Below are 19380 nucleotides of genomic sequence, written 5' to 3' on the forward strand. Positions count from 1 at the left end.
GAGTAGTCTTTTCATCTGATTTCAATACCCACAGAAGTGAAAAATATATAGACAAGACTTTTTACATCTGGTGTCAATGTACCAGAAACATAAGTGAACGCGGTGGCAATCCTGTAATTATGGCGAAAATTATCTAAAATATATATATATCTGGCCATATTTACCCACAGAAGTAAAAAGTCAGGTTGAATAAAAAAAAAAAAAATTGTTGGAACCAATAAGTGAATTTAGATTTAGACTAAACAAAAACGCAATCTGATACAAAAAAATAAAACAAATCAACGCAATCTCTCTCTCGATGAACAACCTTCAGCCATGAACAAACCCTCGCAGTCGTCCACCACCACCATCGATTGAACCCTCAGCAACCTCAAAACAACTCACCACCACCGCCTTATCACTCGCAGTCGTCCTCTGTCTCTCTCACTCGTCAAATCGAAGCTTCTCACTTGAACCCTAACTCCAAATCGAAGCCTCTCTCCGCTCTCACGAATTGAAACAAATTGAAACGAATCGAAGCCTTTGCTCTCACGAATCGAAGCTTGTCTTTCTCTTTCACTATTGTCAAACCTTCATCGATTCAGGTACTCTTCTTTCTTTTTTATTCCTTTTTAAATATTTTCCTTTTCTGTATATTCATCAATTTCTTTTTCTGTACTAGTATACACGAATTGAAGCTCTCTCTCGTCACGAATCGAAGCTCTCCGACTGAAAACGCAAACAGGTACTGATTCTATTTCTCAATTTTTATTCTTAAAATTATGTTCTTAGTTTGGAACTCTGTCAGATCTGTTTATGTTTTCTTAGTTTTATTTCATTTAAAGTTTCAAGTGATTTTTTGTCTGGTATAGTGGAAATTATGAAGGTAAATTATATGATAGTGATTTTTTTCATAATTATATGATTTTTTTGTCTAGTATTGAAGTTATATAATTATTTTTGGTTTGAGTTTATTTTATCTTTTATGATAGAAATAGCTTATATGATGAGTGCTTTATGAAGCTGTTTATATCCAAATAAATAATGTCTTAATCATGTGGGTATATGCATATCTGTTGATGTGATTTATTTTTGAAACTAGGAGTGGAGCCAAGGTTCCTGAAGTTAATTGGTGTAAGTGTGGAGAAAGTGTTGCTATGGAAGTATCGATGGGAAGTACAAATGGATTCTTAACTAAAAGGTTGAGATATTATTATGGTTTATCTCCATATCGCAATAACCCTTGTAAACCAACTGCACTTTCCGGTTTATCTCCATATTTGTCTTGTCAGTTTTGTATTATGTTCTTGACAGTTCCTTTGTTTGTTGTCTCATTGTTTCAAACTATAATAAATTAAAGGATGTCATGAACTAGTAGAAAGACATTAAGGATTTCCTAGCTTGAAGTTACATTAATTTTCCTTTTCCTTTGTGCTCTCGTTGTCATGAACTAGTACAAAGACATCAAGTGTGTCGTTAGGGATTGCACCTTTTTAATTTTTGTCTCACACTTGAGATTGATAAATTAATATTATGATAGGAGTTTATTGCAAATTGAGTGTTGGATACACTTGTGTATGTGTTGTGTTTAATACTTTTTATGCAAAAAATTGTGATGATAGACTAAATTGGAAACATAATATTCTTTTTTTTTCTCCATAGATCGGAAGAACGAGCTAGCAGTTTAGTCTTTGTATTTGATGTGGTTAATACCTTTTCAGTTTCTCCAAATTAAAGACTTTTATAACTAATACAATACCATTTTTTTTTTCCATATATAGATTTGAAGATGGAGCTGAGAAGTTTCTTGTTGAAGCAACCAATCACCCAACTGGCCTAGAGACTGATGAGGTTAGTTTTCATTGCAACATGTATAACTATTTCTCATTGTGATTAGTAAGTGAATATTAGTCAATTCATAAGACAGTCGCGGTCACACTGTCAATGTTGTTGCGCGATGTTGCTGCGGAGACTGCAAAATTTGTATATTTTGTGGTCTGCAAAGTAATAAGAGAGTGATGACTATCTATTTTCTGAAAACTGGTATATAGGTTTTGTGATTTGTGTTAAGAAATTTGTATATATTGGTTGGATTTAATTTGTATAGAGGGGAAAAAGAAAATAAATTAAAACAGAAGCACGACTTAGCTTTTTCAGTTCTTTTTGGTGGACATTCTAAATGCTTACTTGAAGCACGACTTTTCTATGTTTAATACATTTCAGGTGAAAATGGGAATTTTGATGGGTACTGCTAACTTTACAATAGGTACTGCTAACTTTATTTTATGTATTTCTTGGTGTATCTGATCTACCTCTCGAGTCTTCAGTCTTCAACCAATGACGATGAATTCAGTATCACAGGACTCAGATAAATACACAAATGCTTAGAGAAATTTATAATGTTTCAAGATTTCATCCTTACACAATATACATCCACTCTTGTTCTTTTTGTGTCTCTTAGAATATAATGTTACATAGATATTGTTGTGATAGTTAGACTCTTGCTTCTTTTCGTAGGTTATCTTATCAATAATCTGAATTTCATTTTTTGTTTAGAGATTTGGGATCTACAAGAAGACGTTTTATGTGTGTTGTATGTTACAGGTGAGAACCATTATAAGGAATAGCATTAAGGAGACATTGGATCAATATGATATCTTGATTTCCCCTGCAGCTTCCTTCAGTTGCTTATAAAATTTGTAAGCATCTGCATATCTTTCCTTTTGCATTATTGCATGTTACTACCTGTAGTAGTAATTGTTTCATTGTCTTTGACATTTGCAGGTGAAAAGAAAAATGATCCTTTGGCTATGTATGCTGGCGACATCATGACTGTGAGTATTTTTCTATGTAATGAATTTGTATTTTTCTATGAGACTCATAGTTTAGTGCATTTAGCTAAGTAGTTAATGACAGTTGTATACTTTAGTATAGTGAATGAATGATGATAGGAAGACATTTGTATACTTAGTAGTGAATGAATGATGATATATAGGTTGCTGTGCATTTCTATTTTGGTTGCTGGTCATTGTTGTGCTTGTTTTTTTGCTGCTGTGCTTGTTTTTTTCCTGCTGTGCATTTCTATTTGGGCACCTTTTTTGGCTCCAGCAGCTGGTGTATTTTTGTGCTATGCTGGTTCACTAAATGGTTATGCTGATTCATTTACCATACATTAATTAACATATTGTAGTTTACATATGAATTAAGTTATTTACATATTGTAGGTGTTCAATGATCCCACGGCATTAACAGAGGATGAGCTGTATGATTTGCGAGACCGCTGGGCAACTTGTTTTCTTGAACTATATAATCCCGAGGTAGATTATGATGATGCCGACGAGAAAGATTAGGAGCTAGTTAGGTTTGTGTGAAGTTACAATTGACTAGTTATGATGATGTTTTAATTTGTACTTTGGATGGATTAGTATTAATTATTATGATGTTTTGTATTTTGGATTACAATGTGGTTGTACTTTAATGATATTATTACTATATATATATATATATATATGTTGAATTTGGCTATGGATGTTGAATTTTAGTATTATGTTCTTGATGCAAGTTATGTTATATTGTTGGCATTGTGGGTTAGATTTTTTTAATAAAAAAAAAATATTTAAAATATATAAAAAAAAACGCAGGTTTTTAACAAAAAAAAAAGTTAAGATTTCACATCTGGTGGACTTGGTCAGATGTAAAAAGTCCAATTTAATTTTAAAAAAATAATATTTGATTTTCGCCTTGGTCAGAGGTAAAAAGTGTTTTTTTACATCTGACTACGCCAGATGTAAAACGTGTATACTTACTAAGTCTCGTGCGCCTACATCTGAAATTGTTCAGATGTAAAAAGTGGTTTTCGCCAGATGTAAAAAAGCTTTTTTCTACTAGTGTGGTGATGTGGTTTCTTTGGATATAACATATTGTACCAATGGTGCTAATAGACCATTGGCATTATTTTCGGGACAATATGTTGTATCCAAAGAAACCACATCACCAAAATATCCATAGTCCAAAATCATTCTTGCATCTGTCCAAAAGACATTTGTAAGTTGTTCTTCACAATCCATTTGATATGCATGGTAAAATGATGGATTTTCCAAATGTTATTTTTGAAAATATTCCATGAGACTACCAACTTCTCCAAATAACATCCTACACTTTCTTCTTTCTTTTAGATAGTTCTTCGCATATTGCCAAGTATATCCAAGATTATCTCTACCTCCAACATGTGCACTCATGAGCTGAAATGAGGCCTTTTGCATCAACCCAGAGTCTTCCGCCATTTCAGTCTCATATGCTTGAACTTCGGATATTTTACGATGTGAGGCTAACATGTGTGTTGTTTCTGGAAGCTGCAAAAGGTGGTTATGAGCTTCTACGAACTCGTGGATTACAAACTTTTCATCCTTTCTACTAAGTGCAATTCTCGTCGGGCAGTCGGTTCTTGTCTCAGCTTTAGGATTCTTCACCAAGAGCGATGTCGGATTCTTTGTTCGATGACCCTCTTTACAACAAACGAATCGGAACGATCTAATATAGCCATCCTTCCTTTTGTTGGTGTATTATTTTCTAACTCCAAAGCCTTTTTCTTTCCCATACGCAGCCCAAAATTCCCATGCTTCATTTACACTATCAAATTTCATACCAACACTAGGTGTTGTAACTATTGTCATTGTTTGACTTAACCTGTTAAAATAAAATTATACAGAACCAAGATATATCAAAGAAATTGGGTCTTTTATCATCAATAAAAATTAGAACTACATATAGAGGAATATAAAGCAAAATTTTAGAACTAAATGTTCTCATAAAAGAGATAAACATAAACAGGGGATTCACATTTAGAACTAAATGAAAAGGAATATGAAGCAAATATATGCCAAATATAAACACTAATATGTAAAATTGCAACAAAAAAAAGATCAGTTTATGTAAGAAACTTACTTTGTTTTGAGTTGATTTTGAAAGGCTTCATCAATGGAGAAGATTGGTTGAGGTTTACCTTTACCAATGGAGAAGAATAAACACCTAATCTCCAAGTAATTTGCCGCCAAAAGCATTGCAGTGCAGTCAAGGGAAATAAAGCAATTTGCCTTTATAAAAAATTGGAAGACGTGGCGGAATATAGTCCATTGGATATCTAGAAAGGCTTAGATCATATTTGACTGCAGTGACTGTATGATTTTGGTGAATTCACTTGATCCAAATCCATAAATAAAAAATGGAATTGAGAGTAAACCATGAGACTTGATATCACTATTCTTTAGTGCACATTGGTCTAGGAAATTGGAGTAAAGTCTTAGTCTAGAGTAGACACTCAAAAACTACTAGATAATAATACTTTAATGTCTTGAGTACTATTTGTGAGTTTCAAGAAAAAATATGGGACAATTGTATGAACCTTGAAGAGACCAAGACAACTTTTCAGAATAATAACAAATAGGCTTAGATGCAGTTTTGCCCCTCCTGTTTTGCTTAACTCGGAATTTTATCCCCCTATTTTAAAATGCGGATTTTTACCCCCCCCCCCCCCCCTATTTTAATTTTTGTTGGATTTTGCCCCCCTTATCATATTAACTTATGTGGCAGCGCTTATGTGTAATATTGTTTTCCACATCATTAATATTTATCAATATACTAGTATCTCCACTCGTGCGATGCACGAGCTAATTATGCATAATTATTGTATATTTATTACAAATATATAGAAAAACATTATATAGAAATTATAAATTTATGAATTTAAAAATAGCAATTTCATTTCAAAATAGTCTAGTTATGTTTTTATGTGGCTTTAAGATGCAATTATGCATAGATATTGTGTTTTTATGTGACATCAAAATAGTCCAGTTATATATAAAATAGGGTAAATAGTATTATACCCCCCTGCAAAATAGGCGAGTTTTGCGTTACCCCCCTGCAAAATATTTTTTTGAGATTACCCCCCTGCAATGTCAAGATTTTTTGCGTTACCCCCCTGGCTCAACAAGTGGGCATATGACATGGAAGAATCTTGACGTGGCATGACACATGGAAATTAATTTATTTTTTATTTATTTTTAATTGCCAACTCATTAATTAATGTGGGTTTTTAATTAAAAAAATGAAAAAAAAACTTAAAAGTTGTTATATTTTTATGAACTTACTTAAAAGAAAGTTTTTTTTTTTTACTAAAAGTTGTTATTATATATATATATATATAAAAATTCTTATATATATATATATATATAATAACTAATAATAGAGTAACCAAAAAAAAATGAAGATGAAAAAAAAACTAATAATAATAATAGTAACCAAAAAACTAATAATAATAATAATAATAATAATAATAATAATAATAACTAATAATAATAGAGTAACCAAAAAAAAAAGTTTCTTTAATTAAAAAAATTTCTTTTAAAAAAAAAGTTTCTTTAAAAAAAAGTTTTTTTTTAAAAAAAAAAGTTTCTTTAAAAAAAAAAAGATTTCTTTAAAAAAAAGTTTCTTTAAAAAAAAAAGTTTTTTTCATTTTTTTTAATTAAAAAATAAATTAATTTCCACGTGTCATGCCACGTCAAGATTCGTCCATGTCATATGCCCACTTGTTGAGCCAGGGGGGTAACGCAAGAAATCTTGACATTGCAGGGGGGTAATCTCAAAAAAATATTTTGCAGGGGGGTAACGCAAAACTCGCCTATTTTGCAGGGGGGTATGACACTATTTACCCTATAAAATAAATAAAGTATTACTCTCTTTGTTTCTTTTTAATTGTCGTTTTTATCATTGTGCATTATTTATATGATTTATTTTGACCATATGTTTTTAATAACATATAAAATCAAATTTTAGCAAATAAGATATTATTCAATTTGTCTCGATGAATATTTTTAAAATATAATTTTTTCATAATTTTTTATAATAAATAATTAAAATATTAGTGATCAAAATTATGTATTATAACATATTTGCGGTGGTCAAGGTTAGTACCATGATAACTTGATAAGCCATTATACTTAAAGTTAAAATTAACATATTTTATAGCACTTTAATTTTTTTGAAAAATGCATAAAAGATGCATAGTATATTTGTTCTGATATCATGTCAAATTTGCACTTGTTAAAAAGTTTAAAATCGTAATTTTCTATTTGAAGTTGTGTATTTTATGTTAAATGTATAAGTTTTTAATAAATTTTTTTTTCAAAAAAAAAAAAGACTACTTTAGTTTCTTTAACATGTGCAATATTAAACATGTTAGTAGGGGTGCTCGCGGTTCAGTTTGGATCGGTTTTGAGGCAAAAACCCACCTGATCCAAAAAAAATTAATTACGGTTTGGTTCGGTTTCGGATGATAAATAAAAAAAAACCTGATCTGATCCAATTTTATATGCGGTTTAATTTGGATCGATTTTTGGATATCCAAAATATAAATTGTAAATTTATTTTAATAAATATTATAAAAAAACACTAAAAATTAATAGTTTGCCTTTTTTGACAAAATAAACATTAAGTTCGATCTAAAATATAACATCTAATATATTAAAAATTAATATTTTGGAATGCCAATTATCAATAATATTTGAAACATATCATAAAGTAAAAAATAGACTAACAAATAGTATTAACAAAATTTAAAATGAAGAAAAAATATGTTAATGTAATATATATTCATACTAATAAAGAGATAAATAAGTATTAAAATATATGTATGTGGTTTGGTTCGGTTTGGATCGATTTTGAAAAATCAATTCGAAATCTGATCCGATCCAGCGATTTTCACAAAAGGACATCCAAACACATCCAAAAATATTCGATTTTTTGCGATTTACAGTTTTTAGTTGGATTGATTTGGATTTACATGTTAGAGAAACCCTTAAATGTATTCTTTTTATGAAAATTTAGTTGCTTAAAATGATTTTGCTTAAAAAAGTTAGTTTGTACGAAACTCTTACCAAGGAAAACAATTAAACTTTTTTTTGCATATTGCGAATACACATCTGATATGGATCAAATATCATCTCTATTCACGAAAAACTAGAACATAATTCTCATTGTAAAAAAAAAGTAAAACTAACAACCAATTTTTAATCAACTCAATTTTTAATCAATTGGTCCATCATCAAGGCAATTCTTAATCAACCCAGTCTCACGAAATTTAATTGATATTTATGTATATACAAATAAAATTGAAATATAATAATGAAATTAAAATACTTGATGCAAAATCAAACATGAAGGCTTTATCATCAGGTTTATTCTGTTGGGTTTTACTTTATATTTTGAAAAGGGTCCAATATGTTGGATATTTGCAACCAAATAAATAGGTTTGTATTTGCACAATGAACAATATAATCAGTTAATCACCACTCATCCTTTTTCTCATTGGTCATCTAAAATGGTGGATATGGTAAAGGTGTAAAGCTTCAGAGAAAAAACATAAAACAGAGCATAAAAAAGATGGTCTAAGCCATAACAACAATGGCAGAATTTGAAAAACAAAATATTAACAGAATGGATACATCATACATACATATAGTAACATTAGGAAAATATGGCACATTTACAAAATATTAGGGAGAAGAAATATTTGGACGCAAATATTAAAAGTCATGACTCTAATGAAGATAAATGCTTGGCTTATTTCACGTTTACAACATCTTCCACATATACTCATTCAAGATTTGAGAGTTGTGATAATTGGTGATAACTGAATGTACCTTTATTTTTATTATACAGTAGTTGAATGCACTTGAAATGTTGAAATTAAAGGACTTTGGAAATACTATATGCAATAGGTGAAAATATGATACAGTAAATAAATAAAAATAGAGTGAAAAAAATGAAAGGGTGCATTAATTGTAAATATTGCAGTAAAAGCTAGTTGGTTGCCATTTTAAAAAAGGCAAAATTACACTACAGGTCCTTTATCTTATTTTTTTGTAACACTTTGGTCCTTTATCTTTTTTTTGTAACACTTTGGTCCTTTATCTTTTTTTTGTAACACTGTAGTCCTTTATTTTTTTTATTTGTAACACTTTAGTCCCTTTTTTTGTAACAGTTTGGTCCTTTATCTTTTTTTATTTGTAACACTTTGGTCCTTTATTTTTTATAAATAAATAAGATAAGGACCAAAGTGTTACAAAAAAAAAATAAAGGATCAAATTGTTACACAAAAAAGATAAATGACCAAATTGTTACAAAAAAATAAGATAAAGGACCTGTAGTGTAATTTTGCCTAAAAAAAAAACAATGTTAACATGAGCACCAAATGTATATGTTAAGAAGATAAATGTGGTAAACATTAAATGTTAAGTTTGTGAATTCAACTCTTTAAACATTAAATATTTTGTATCATTAAATGCTATATTTCTACTTTTAGGTAGCTTAACATGTGCCCTTGGTGCACATGTTAACATGACCCTAAAAAAAAGCGGTGCAATATTCTAAAGAGGAAAGTGAAGGGGTATGTAGAAGTAAGTAGAATGAATGAAGTTGACATACGAAATTACAATCGTGTCCTTTGTTTTGGCGGACAAATATGATTAGCAGTGTATTTTGTTTTAATAAATAAAGGATATACACATATTGTTGCTTATAAGAAAAAAAAATAAACATATTCTTTTGCAATTTTTTTACAGTGCATTCTTTTAAGCCTACAAATTAGAATGAAAATCACAAATCCTAAACGTAGAAAACCCTAAACGCAAAAAACGCAAACGTAGAAAAGGCAACAACTGTTCATCTTCTCATCTCTGCAACCGCTTTCCTTCTCTTCTCACCTTCTCAAACACAACACCTTCTCACTGTGCCGTCCTCACCATTCGCCGATTCTCCTCACATCTTCGGTGAAAATACAAGACGAAAATGGAGAATAACAAAACCCTCATTCAAGGTTCAAGTTCAATGACGAATGTTAGGTATTTTTTTCTCTCCAATTTGTGGGTTTACTTTTGATTTTGAAAGTTGTTTTTTACAGAGTTCTGAATATTTAAAGGAAAAGTGGTCCTTGTTTCAGCGAATATAAAAAGGAAAAGTGGTCCTTGTTTCAGCGAAAACAAATACAGTACCCTACACCTCATGTGTATGAATCTGGTCTTTGATTTTTTAATATTTTTTTGATAAACTGAAGCTGGTCTTTGATGATAAAAGGAAAACAAATACTTTGCCTCGCCGCCATAGCTTGAGAAGCTATTATGTTATTATTATTTTTTATTTTATTATTACTTTTCTAGTTATTTTACTTTGCTCTCTGCCTATTGTTTTGTTATGCTATTGTTAACTTTGTTCCCTGCCTATGTGTGTGAGTGGTTGAGTTTTTAGGGGGATTTGGTTGTTGTCTTGTGTACTTATCCCTATATTTGGTTGTTGAATGCTTGTGAATGTAGGCAGAATGATGATGAGTTGGAGAATGAAGATAGTTATTATATTGCAAGTGACGAGGAAGACGACGACGATGATGATGGTTACACTGATGATAGTGAACAGGATGAATGTGTGGATTTGAGTGTTGTTTTTCCACCTGAAACATTTTGCTTGATTGATACTAATGTAGGTGCTATGACAACAAATACTCCCACAACTGCAGCTGATTTTCGATATGAATTTCATGAAGATTCTGATGTTTTACATACTCCACCAGAGAGTGAAGATGAAGAGTGTAACACCCAAACCCATTAATGCCTTTATTATGGCTTAAAAATTTCTTTTCTCAAAAACGAAGCAGCGGATAAAATAAAGTTCTAGACTTAAATCAATTGATTGATAAATTGTTGGTTCGAGATATTACACTCCTCTTTACGAAAATAATAATAAGTTAATTAATTAGTAAAACTCGCTTTATACAAAACAAATCTTCTTTATAAAGATACATTTTCCAAAGTAAATACAAATAGTCATGAAGACTCTATATACTAATACAACTCTTTCCCGTGTCACAATCAGAGCGGAGCTTCACTGACGACTCGACATCGATAACCACAAAACATGTGAATCTGGACCCCCAACGGTCCAGCACATAACACATAAAAGAGAGTTAAACAACATACTCAAAATATACAAGTGTAAGTAAACTATACTTAAACACTTCATCAACATTCATGCATATTCATATATCATGCATATACTTCATTTATCACATCTAATTAGGAGTTACAACCTAATTGTACTCACACTTCATTTATAAGCATACATCATTAGTCTCATTTAATTATAAGCTACGAAGGGTTATAACCAAATATCAATCATAATTCACAATATATTGAAGCCAATTACATTTAAAATCATCGGACAATCAACACATACAACAAGTCTAACACACATAGACCATTATCACAAATTCCAAACATATGTGTCACATATCAAATATCAAATAATGTACACATATCTTAATGCAATCTAATGCCACGATCTTCATGCTATGTCCCCTAGACATATCTAATGCATGTGGTACCATCTTCTTTATTAGAGTATCTCACCTCTAATATCCTTCTTTATCGGATAAATATAATCCGATATCCTTCATTATTGGAATATCCAATATCACATATATTCATGAATGCATGTATGTATTTCATGAATTCACTCACAATCAATAGTATTAAGCTCTTCATTTACAATGTGGAACACTATCCAACATTTCTTCTTTATTAAGATAACACTATACCTTAATATACGTCTTTATCGAATAACATAATTCGATATACTTCTTTATTAGAATAACATGATTCTAATATTCTTCTTTATTAAGTTAATTAACACCTTAATATACTTCTTTTGACATTTAAACAAACATCATCAACACAATTTAAAATAATCATATTCCAAAACAAGATACACACACATAATCCAATTGCATACATCATCATAAAAGCATAAGATTAAGTCATATTCCCAACACATATTCATGACCATCGCAATCATATCTATTCTCTAAGATTACTCAATTAATCTCATACAATATGTTCATTATCCATATTATAAGCATATATGTCTATTACAACAATTAACATACATAATATAACATGTTAGAACCCTCAAAGTCATTCAAATTTCAAAACAGCAAAGTGTTGTGTTGTCACGGTAGCTTAGCGAGCCGTAACGAGCCGTAGCGAACCTGTTCGCTGAACGAAGGCCTGGCGAGCCGTAGCAAACCAAACCAGTGGGACACTGGCTCCTGGCGAGCCATAGCGAACGGTTCCTGTCATGAATGCTCAAAACTCACGATTTTCACTCCAAATCACCCAAAAATCCCATTTTTCATGTTATAAACCCCAAATGAGTTTGTATTCAAGTGTAACAAACATATCTAAACACAAAAGGACGGTTCATTTCACCGATCTACCATTTTTACTACGAAAAAGTAAAGATTTATCACTTTTACTCAAAACACTCAAGAACACAATGTTCTTGAGTTTAATCCTCTATAAATCCCGTTTTTATCCATTAGATTCGTTCATACATCATGATAAGAGCATGTTAAACATGTTATGAACCTTAGAATCGATTTCCATTAAGAAAATCCATTCACAACTAAAACGAAAATGGGGTGGAAGAAGTTCAAGTGAGGAGAAATCGACATTCTCCCCTTCCTCGTATCACTCACGAATATGAAATCTACTCTCTTACCTTAATCCGACGAAAGCTCAACGATTGCTCCTCGAATCTCTCCTCCAAGCTCTTGCCCTAGCTCCTTGTTCTCCCTTCTCTCTTCACTCTCACAAGAACATCAAAAATGAACTCTTTCTCTCTCTAAGGGCTTCATATAGCGCCCCCCACCTTAAGTCCAAGGCCCATTGGGCCTCAAGCCCAATTGCTCGGCTCAACTCGCGTTAACTCTCACTAACTCGCGCGTTAACTAAATCTCTCGATAAATAACTTAAAGTTACTATCTTACTTAAAAGCCACGTCACCAAATAAATAAACACTTACATAGTGAATAATAAATTTGGGTCGTTACAAAGAGCTTGGCACAACTATCCAACTTTTAAGATGAGTGATGGGAGTATTGGAGTTCAGTTTCATAAAGGTTTGACATTCAACAATAAACAACAAGCAAAGGAGACAATTAAAGAGCATGCAATGGAGACTATGAAAAACTTATACATCAAGAAAAATGAAAAAGAATTCTTGGTTGTAAAACTTAGCTGATAGATGGCAACCAACTTGGCATCATGATGATGATTTTGCCATATTTAGAGTGACAAATGGAACTGAAACATATATTGTGAATTTAATCCAAAAGACATGCACCTGTAGGAAATGGGATTTAACGGGTATCTTGTGTTACCATGCTATTGCGTGCATATGGCACAACAAAAAAGAACCTGAAGATTTTGTTTCCTCGTATTATAGGTACTAATTTAGTTTGAATTCATATCATTAATGTTTTCCTTTTTTTAGTCTTATTGATGTGCACATTTTTTTTCCAGGAAGAGTACTTTCATGGCTACTTATTCTCACATCATTTTGCCAACAAATGGTCCCCAACTATGGCGTATATCAAAAACAGCGGCAATTAATCCACCTGTTGTGAGAAGAGCTATCGGCCGCCCAAAAAAATAGAAACAAGGCTAATGATGAGAAAAAAAATCCACCCCATGTATTGCCCAGTGATCTAAAAACAAAGACATGTAAAAAATGTCAAGTGATGGGTCATAACAAGAAGACGTGTGGAGGAAAGCGTGCTGCTGATAGATTGATTCCAAAAGGCGGAAATAAGGTGCTACTGGAAACTTTTTTTTTGTCTTATATTTCTATTTTTATCATGTAACTCTATTTTTTTTACTTAATATTTGTTACTGAAAATCTGTTTTGATGGAAGCAAAAGAAGGCAAACAAGTCTGGTACACAAGGAACAAATTGTGCTGGTGGGTCTGGAGCTGGTGGGTCTAGTGCTGGTGGTTTTGGTGTACAAGGAAGTGATGGGGCTGCAACTATGTTAACTCAAGGATCACAACCTCCTCCAACCCAAGATTCTCAAGCATAATATGTTTATTAATTATGCTTGTTTTTTGATAACGCAATTAGACATATTATTGAAATATTCAGTTGTTATGCTTGTTTTGTGACTCAAATGTTGGATGTATTATTGCATCAACACTCTATCATTGTGGCTCTTTTTGCCATGTTTTTTGAGATGTAAATGTTAATGGTTATCCAAGATTTTACTGGTTTTTCTGGTTCAATTAGACTATTTTTTTTATTATTTTTACTGTATTTTACTATATTTTTTGTGATTTTTACTATTTTTTACTTATTATTGGAGATTTACTGTATTTTTCTTTTTTTTTTTGTTTATGCTATTTAAAGTTATTTTATTTATTTTTACTTTTTTCCATATTCATTTTGATATTTTTTTGTCATTTTTAGAATTTTTTTAGTAATTGTTTCATTCAAAAGAAATAATAAGATAATGTTTAATAATTAATAATTAATGACGCGGAAAACAATATTACACATAAGCGCTGCCACATAAGCTAATATGATAAGGGGGGCGGGGGGGGGCAAAATCCAACAAAAATTAAAACAAGGGGGGTAAAAGTCCGCATTTTTAAATAGGGGGATAAAATTCCGAGTTAAGCAAAACAGGGGGGAAAACTGCATTTAAACCTAACAAATAAATATAAATAATAATAATATTATATAAATACATGTGGTTGATATTTTTAGTTTCTTAATATGTCATGATATTTTTAATACCTATACAGTTTTTTATAGACATCGGTTCATTCCACCGGTTTAATTCAGTTTAATCAGATTTATCATGCGGTTCGATCAGTGACTCTGTGGTTCGACCAATTACGGTTCGGTTTTTAAAACACTGCTCAAAAGGAAAGGTGAAAAAGAACACGTGTTTTGCTGAAAAGATGAAATTGACCCCATGTAATGTTATATCTATTATTTAATATATTAAAATTGATTACCACTAAAGTTACTAATTTATTCTTATTACTTTTAATCACGTTGCAAGTTTTATATACTTCATTGTAATTTCACTAACATAAAAAAATATTGAAAGATAATATGCTTAAATATATGAACAAAAACAAATTATAGATAAGAACAAAAACATAAAATTCTATACATAAAAATAGGAAGAAAAAAAATAAAAAAATTATAGAAAGTTTAGTCAATAAAAAAGTTATAGAAAGAATATAGAAAAATAAGAAGAAACCGCATAAAAATAGAAATATAGAAATAAAAAAACAATACTCAATAAAATAAAATAAAAAAACATAAACAATATTTTTTCATAAAAAAAAAGAAGAAACATAAACAATATATTTACTACAAAGTTTACTAAATTAACCTAAATATTCATAATAAAATTTCTAGTTTTTTATTAAAAATATACACGGGACCATTATTTATCACTTAAACATAAAAATTTAATAAATAAATCTACAAGAAATAATTGATACAATAATTCCTAAGTCAAAAATAAAAAATTAACACAATAATTCTACTTATATTTTAACAATATCATATAACAAATTTTTAAATATTTAATTTTAAATAAATTTTCTATATCAATATACTGACAAACTAAAATATATAAAAAAAAAAAAGTCAATAGAGGTCTTTAAACTAGTTAATTAATGTTGTGAACATAAATCCTGTAACATTGCTGCTATAAAAAAATCCTGTGACATGCATTGCGTCATTTTTTTTTAACACATTGCGTTAATTCTTTTACACATAAAAAATGCTTCATACTCTACTTGTTTTCTTGACGAAAATTCATTGGTCTCACTTTTTTTTTTTTACGTTAAAAAAAACTCTTTTAATTAAAGTTGAAAAATTGCAATTTTATTTAATCGAAATTTATAATTAATTATTTAAAATTATCAATAATTAATTAATTCAAGTTGTAAATGATTTAGACTCCTTATGTAGACAGTCAAATGTTTGATATTTGACTCCAATTTATGAAAAAAATTTAGTTAAAAAGAGAAAACCCACTTTACGTAACCTCATAGATTCTCTAATAGGAATTAATCACTGTTAAATAATGTTAAAAACTTCGTACTGAAATCATGGTAACAAAAAAAAAATGTTCATTAATAAAAATTTAAATTAAATAAAATCAAAGAAGATTAATGTCAAGGTTATTTTTATCATTGTATAAATACATCTTTTACTTTTTATCTTTCTTTCCTTTCACTTTCTCTTATACCAAACAACTAAAAAATCATTTCATTTTCCATTCACTTTGTCTTCTCTTACTTTCTTTCCTTTCAATTTCTTTCCTCTCACTTTCTTTTGTGATCCAAACACACCATTAAGCTTCCCAAAAAATCAATTTTTAAAGCTCATTAGAACCCGAAATACTAAACTAGTATACTATTAAGGAAAATGTTAAACGGGGCACTAGTTAATAGACATTAATTTTATCTTTTATATCTAGTTTTAATATGTTTAACAAGTGCTCCGAAACATTATTTAGCATGATATCCATTATTAATTAGTACATAAGATAGGTTTAAAATTTCAAATTTGCACGTAGTTCAACTACCCTCATGCAAAGAAGTTGTGATAGTTGCAGTACTTAAAAAGAACCAGACAAGAGTACTCCTGTGAGAAAATTTTGCATTCAATATTACATCAATATTGCTTGATCTTGATCTTAAAAGTAGCATTCTTGTAGCTAATGAAGCTCTTAATTTGTGCCACTTCTATATCATGTATTGTTGTTAAAAAGTTAAGCTAGATCGTGTATATATTTAGAATTTTTAAAAGCCGGATATATGCAAAATGAATTTTTTTAAGCTATTTGGATTTTGAAATAGTTTATGTTAAAACTCTTAAAATTAAAGAAATGTGTCTGAATTTTAAAATTAAAATAGTAAATTTGTCAAAAATAAATAAATTTATTTGGCAAATAATTGTATCTTTTATTCGCAGTTGCGAAGATTAATCTCTCCAAATAATCGAAATTCATTTTGCCGTAAAATTAATCGAAATTCAATTAAAGAGTTAATTTTATCTAATAAATATTTGTTTATATGCACCGACTATGAATTAAACTCCAATGCACGGTTTTGATGATTGAAGATTGAAACGTGTGTCCAACTTTGATTTTGTCGCGGTTTCCTAGAAGCTAAACATTGGATAGGGGTTTAGTGAATTCACAAATATACTGGTTACAGTCGGTCACATCTAAATCGTCCGTTCAAGATCGGATGGTTCATATTAGGGGTGTTCGCGGTGCGGTTTGGTTCAGTTTTGAGTATAAAAGTCATCCTAACCGCGAGATAAAAATGCATGTGGTTCGGTTTGGTTCGGTTGGTTTTTAAAAATTCATCCAAACCAAACAAATGCGGTTATGGTTGATTCGGTTTGTGCGGTTTATCACGATATACAAAATATGACAATATTTTTAACTTGTTACAAAATAAACATTAGAAATTTTAATTTATTTTATTGTTTACATGATACAATATGCATATCCAGAAATTGCATATACATAATAATTTATTTTTAATATTTTGATCGCGTGAAATGATATGTTTTGACAGCCCATTGTTTTATGGACTCAATTTGGGTTAATTGCTAATAATTGATATAGCTAAGTTAAGTATTGCGGTTTGGTTTGGTTCAGTTTTCTAAAATGAAAACCGCAAACCAAACCAAACCACTGTAACACCCAACCCCTTAACGCGTATTTATTAAATATAAATAAATAAAACACTTAAGAAAATCTAGGCGTCACATCTTAATAATACAAACCACGGCATAATTAATATCATGCTAGCACAGCGGAATTAAAAGCGAATAATTAACATAGTGCATATCATACAATAGTCATAATTGTTCACACAATATCCCTAGGCTCTAGGCCATATCAACAAAGGATATTATGTTTACAACCCAAAAGATAGGATTAGCAAAGTTAAATATGCCATCACGGGCTTAATACAATTCAAACGAATAACCCGACCCGGTGCTTATCAAAAAAAAAAAAAAAAAAAAAAAAAAAAAAAAAAAATAACCCGACCCGGTAAAACCTAATCAGAGCAATTCTATACAACCCATCAAAAAGATATATAACATATATCTAAGGAGTAGTCTACGCTAACTCCTCACCAAAAAGCGCACTACCACGAGCACGAGCAAACCCTCTAACTCTGATCGGGATCCTCAACCTGAGAATCTGAACCCCCAACGGTCCAGCACATAACACAAAGCATGAGAGTTAGATCACATAATCAAAATACAAGTGCAAGTAAATTGATACTTAAACACTTCTTCAATAACATAAGCATGCCTCACAAATATACATATACATATACATATATTCACATCTACAATCCAATTAGCCGTTCTCAAAAACACATAATCGAATACCAACTATCAAGTATCAATTATCAAATATCACAATTAGCCAAACATGTGTCACATATCATTTATCATAAAATGCACACATAGCCTAATGCGACTCTAATGCTTGACCTTCATGAATGTCACCCTAGACATTTCTAATGCATGTGGTACCATCTTCTTTATTAGAGTATCTCACCTCTAATATCCTTCTTTATCGGATAAATATAATCCGATATACTTCTTTATTGGAATATCCAATATCCTATTTAATTCATGAATGCATGTATATGTTTCTCATGAATTCACTCACAATTATATAGCATAAAGCTCTTCCTTTACTATGTGGAACACTATCCAACATACTTCATCATTAAGATTTAACAAAACCTTAATATTCTTCATTTATACTTCATACACGTTTAACAATCATTTAACGATTAGCAATAAGCATTATAAGCATCAACATGCATCAACAATCATGTAAGGATACCCTTAAACCATGTTACAAGTGTCTAATTACACTTACAAACATTAACAAAAAGTTGCAGGTCCAGTACTGTTCGCTAAGCGAAAGGGTAGCGAGCCTCAGCGAACGTTACCAGAGGAAGGCTAACTCATAGCGAGCTCCAGCGAACTATTCGCTGAGCGAAGGCTTAGCGAGCCTACGCGAACCTCACCAGAGGATCACCTGCTCATGGCGAGCTGCAGCGAGCTGTGGCGAGCTGTTCGCCACACGTTCGCTGAGCGAAGGCCTAGCGAGTGCCTCCTGTCAGGACAGTTCAAAACTTGCGTTTTTCTACACCAAATCACCCAAAAATCTCATTTTTCATGTTATAAATTCCAAAAGAGTTTGTATTCACACATAACAACCATAGATAAACACAAAAGGACAGTCCATTTCTCAGATCTACCTCAGAAACATCGAAAAAGTAAAGATTGACACTTTTTCATCAAAACTCTCAAGAACACAAAGTTCTTGAGTTTAATCTATTAGAAAACTCGTTTTTAACCATTATTTTCGTTCATTAATCATGTTAAAAGTATGTTAAACATATCAAGAACCTTAGAAACGATTTTCATCAAGAAAATCCATTCCAAGCT

The 19380-nt window shown here is 30.6% G+C and overlaps 2 long non-coding RNA genes and 1 pseudogene across 3 annotated transcripts; 2 read left to right on the forward strand and 1 right to left on the reverse strand.

The window, feature by feature from the left end:
- The first annotated feature begins 254 nt into the window (after window positions 1–254).
- LOC123887199 lies at window positions 255–3428 on the forward strand. Of its 2 annotated transcripts, XR_006801403.1 has the most exons (8): window positions 255–584; window positions 662–724; window positions 1082–1180; window positions 1761–1830; window positions 2203–2245; window positions 2584–2678; window positions 2764–2813; window positions 3204–3428. It is a non-coding gene; the product is annotated as an uncharacterized LOC123887199 (long non-coding RNA). The 2 variants fall into 2 exon arrangements; XR_006801404.1 differs by lacking the exon at window positions 2203–2245.
- A 435-nt stretch (window positions 3429–3863) lies between these two features.
- On the reverse strand, window positions 3864–5039 carry LOC123886655 (annotated as a pseudogene).
- Window positions 5040–13242: 8203 nt separating this feature from the next.
- On the forward strand, window positions 13243–14089 carry LOC123885662. Its single transcript, XR_006801215.1, has 3 exons — window positions 13243–13308; window positions 13386–13675; window positions 13778–14089. It is a non-coding gene; the product is annotated as an uncharacterized LOC123885662 (long non-coding RNA).
- Window positions 14090–19380: the final 5291 nt, after the last annotated feature.

This window comes from Trifolium pratense, linkage group LG5, assembly GCF_020283565.1.
Source record: "Trifolium pratense cultivar HEN17-A07 linkage group LG5, ARS_RC_1.1, whole genome shotgun sequence".
In the NCBI taxonomy this organism is placed as follows: Eukaryota; Viridiplantae; Streptophyta; class Magnoliopsida; order Fabales; family Fabaceae; genus Trifolium; species Trifolium pratense.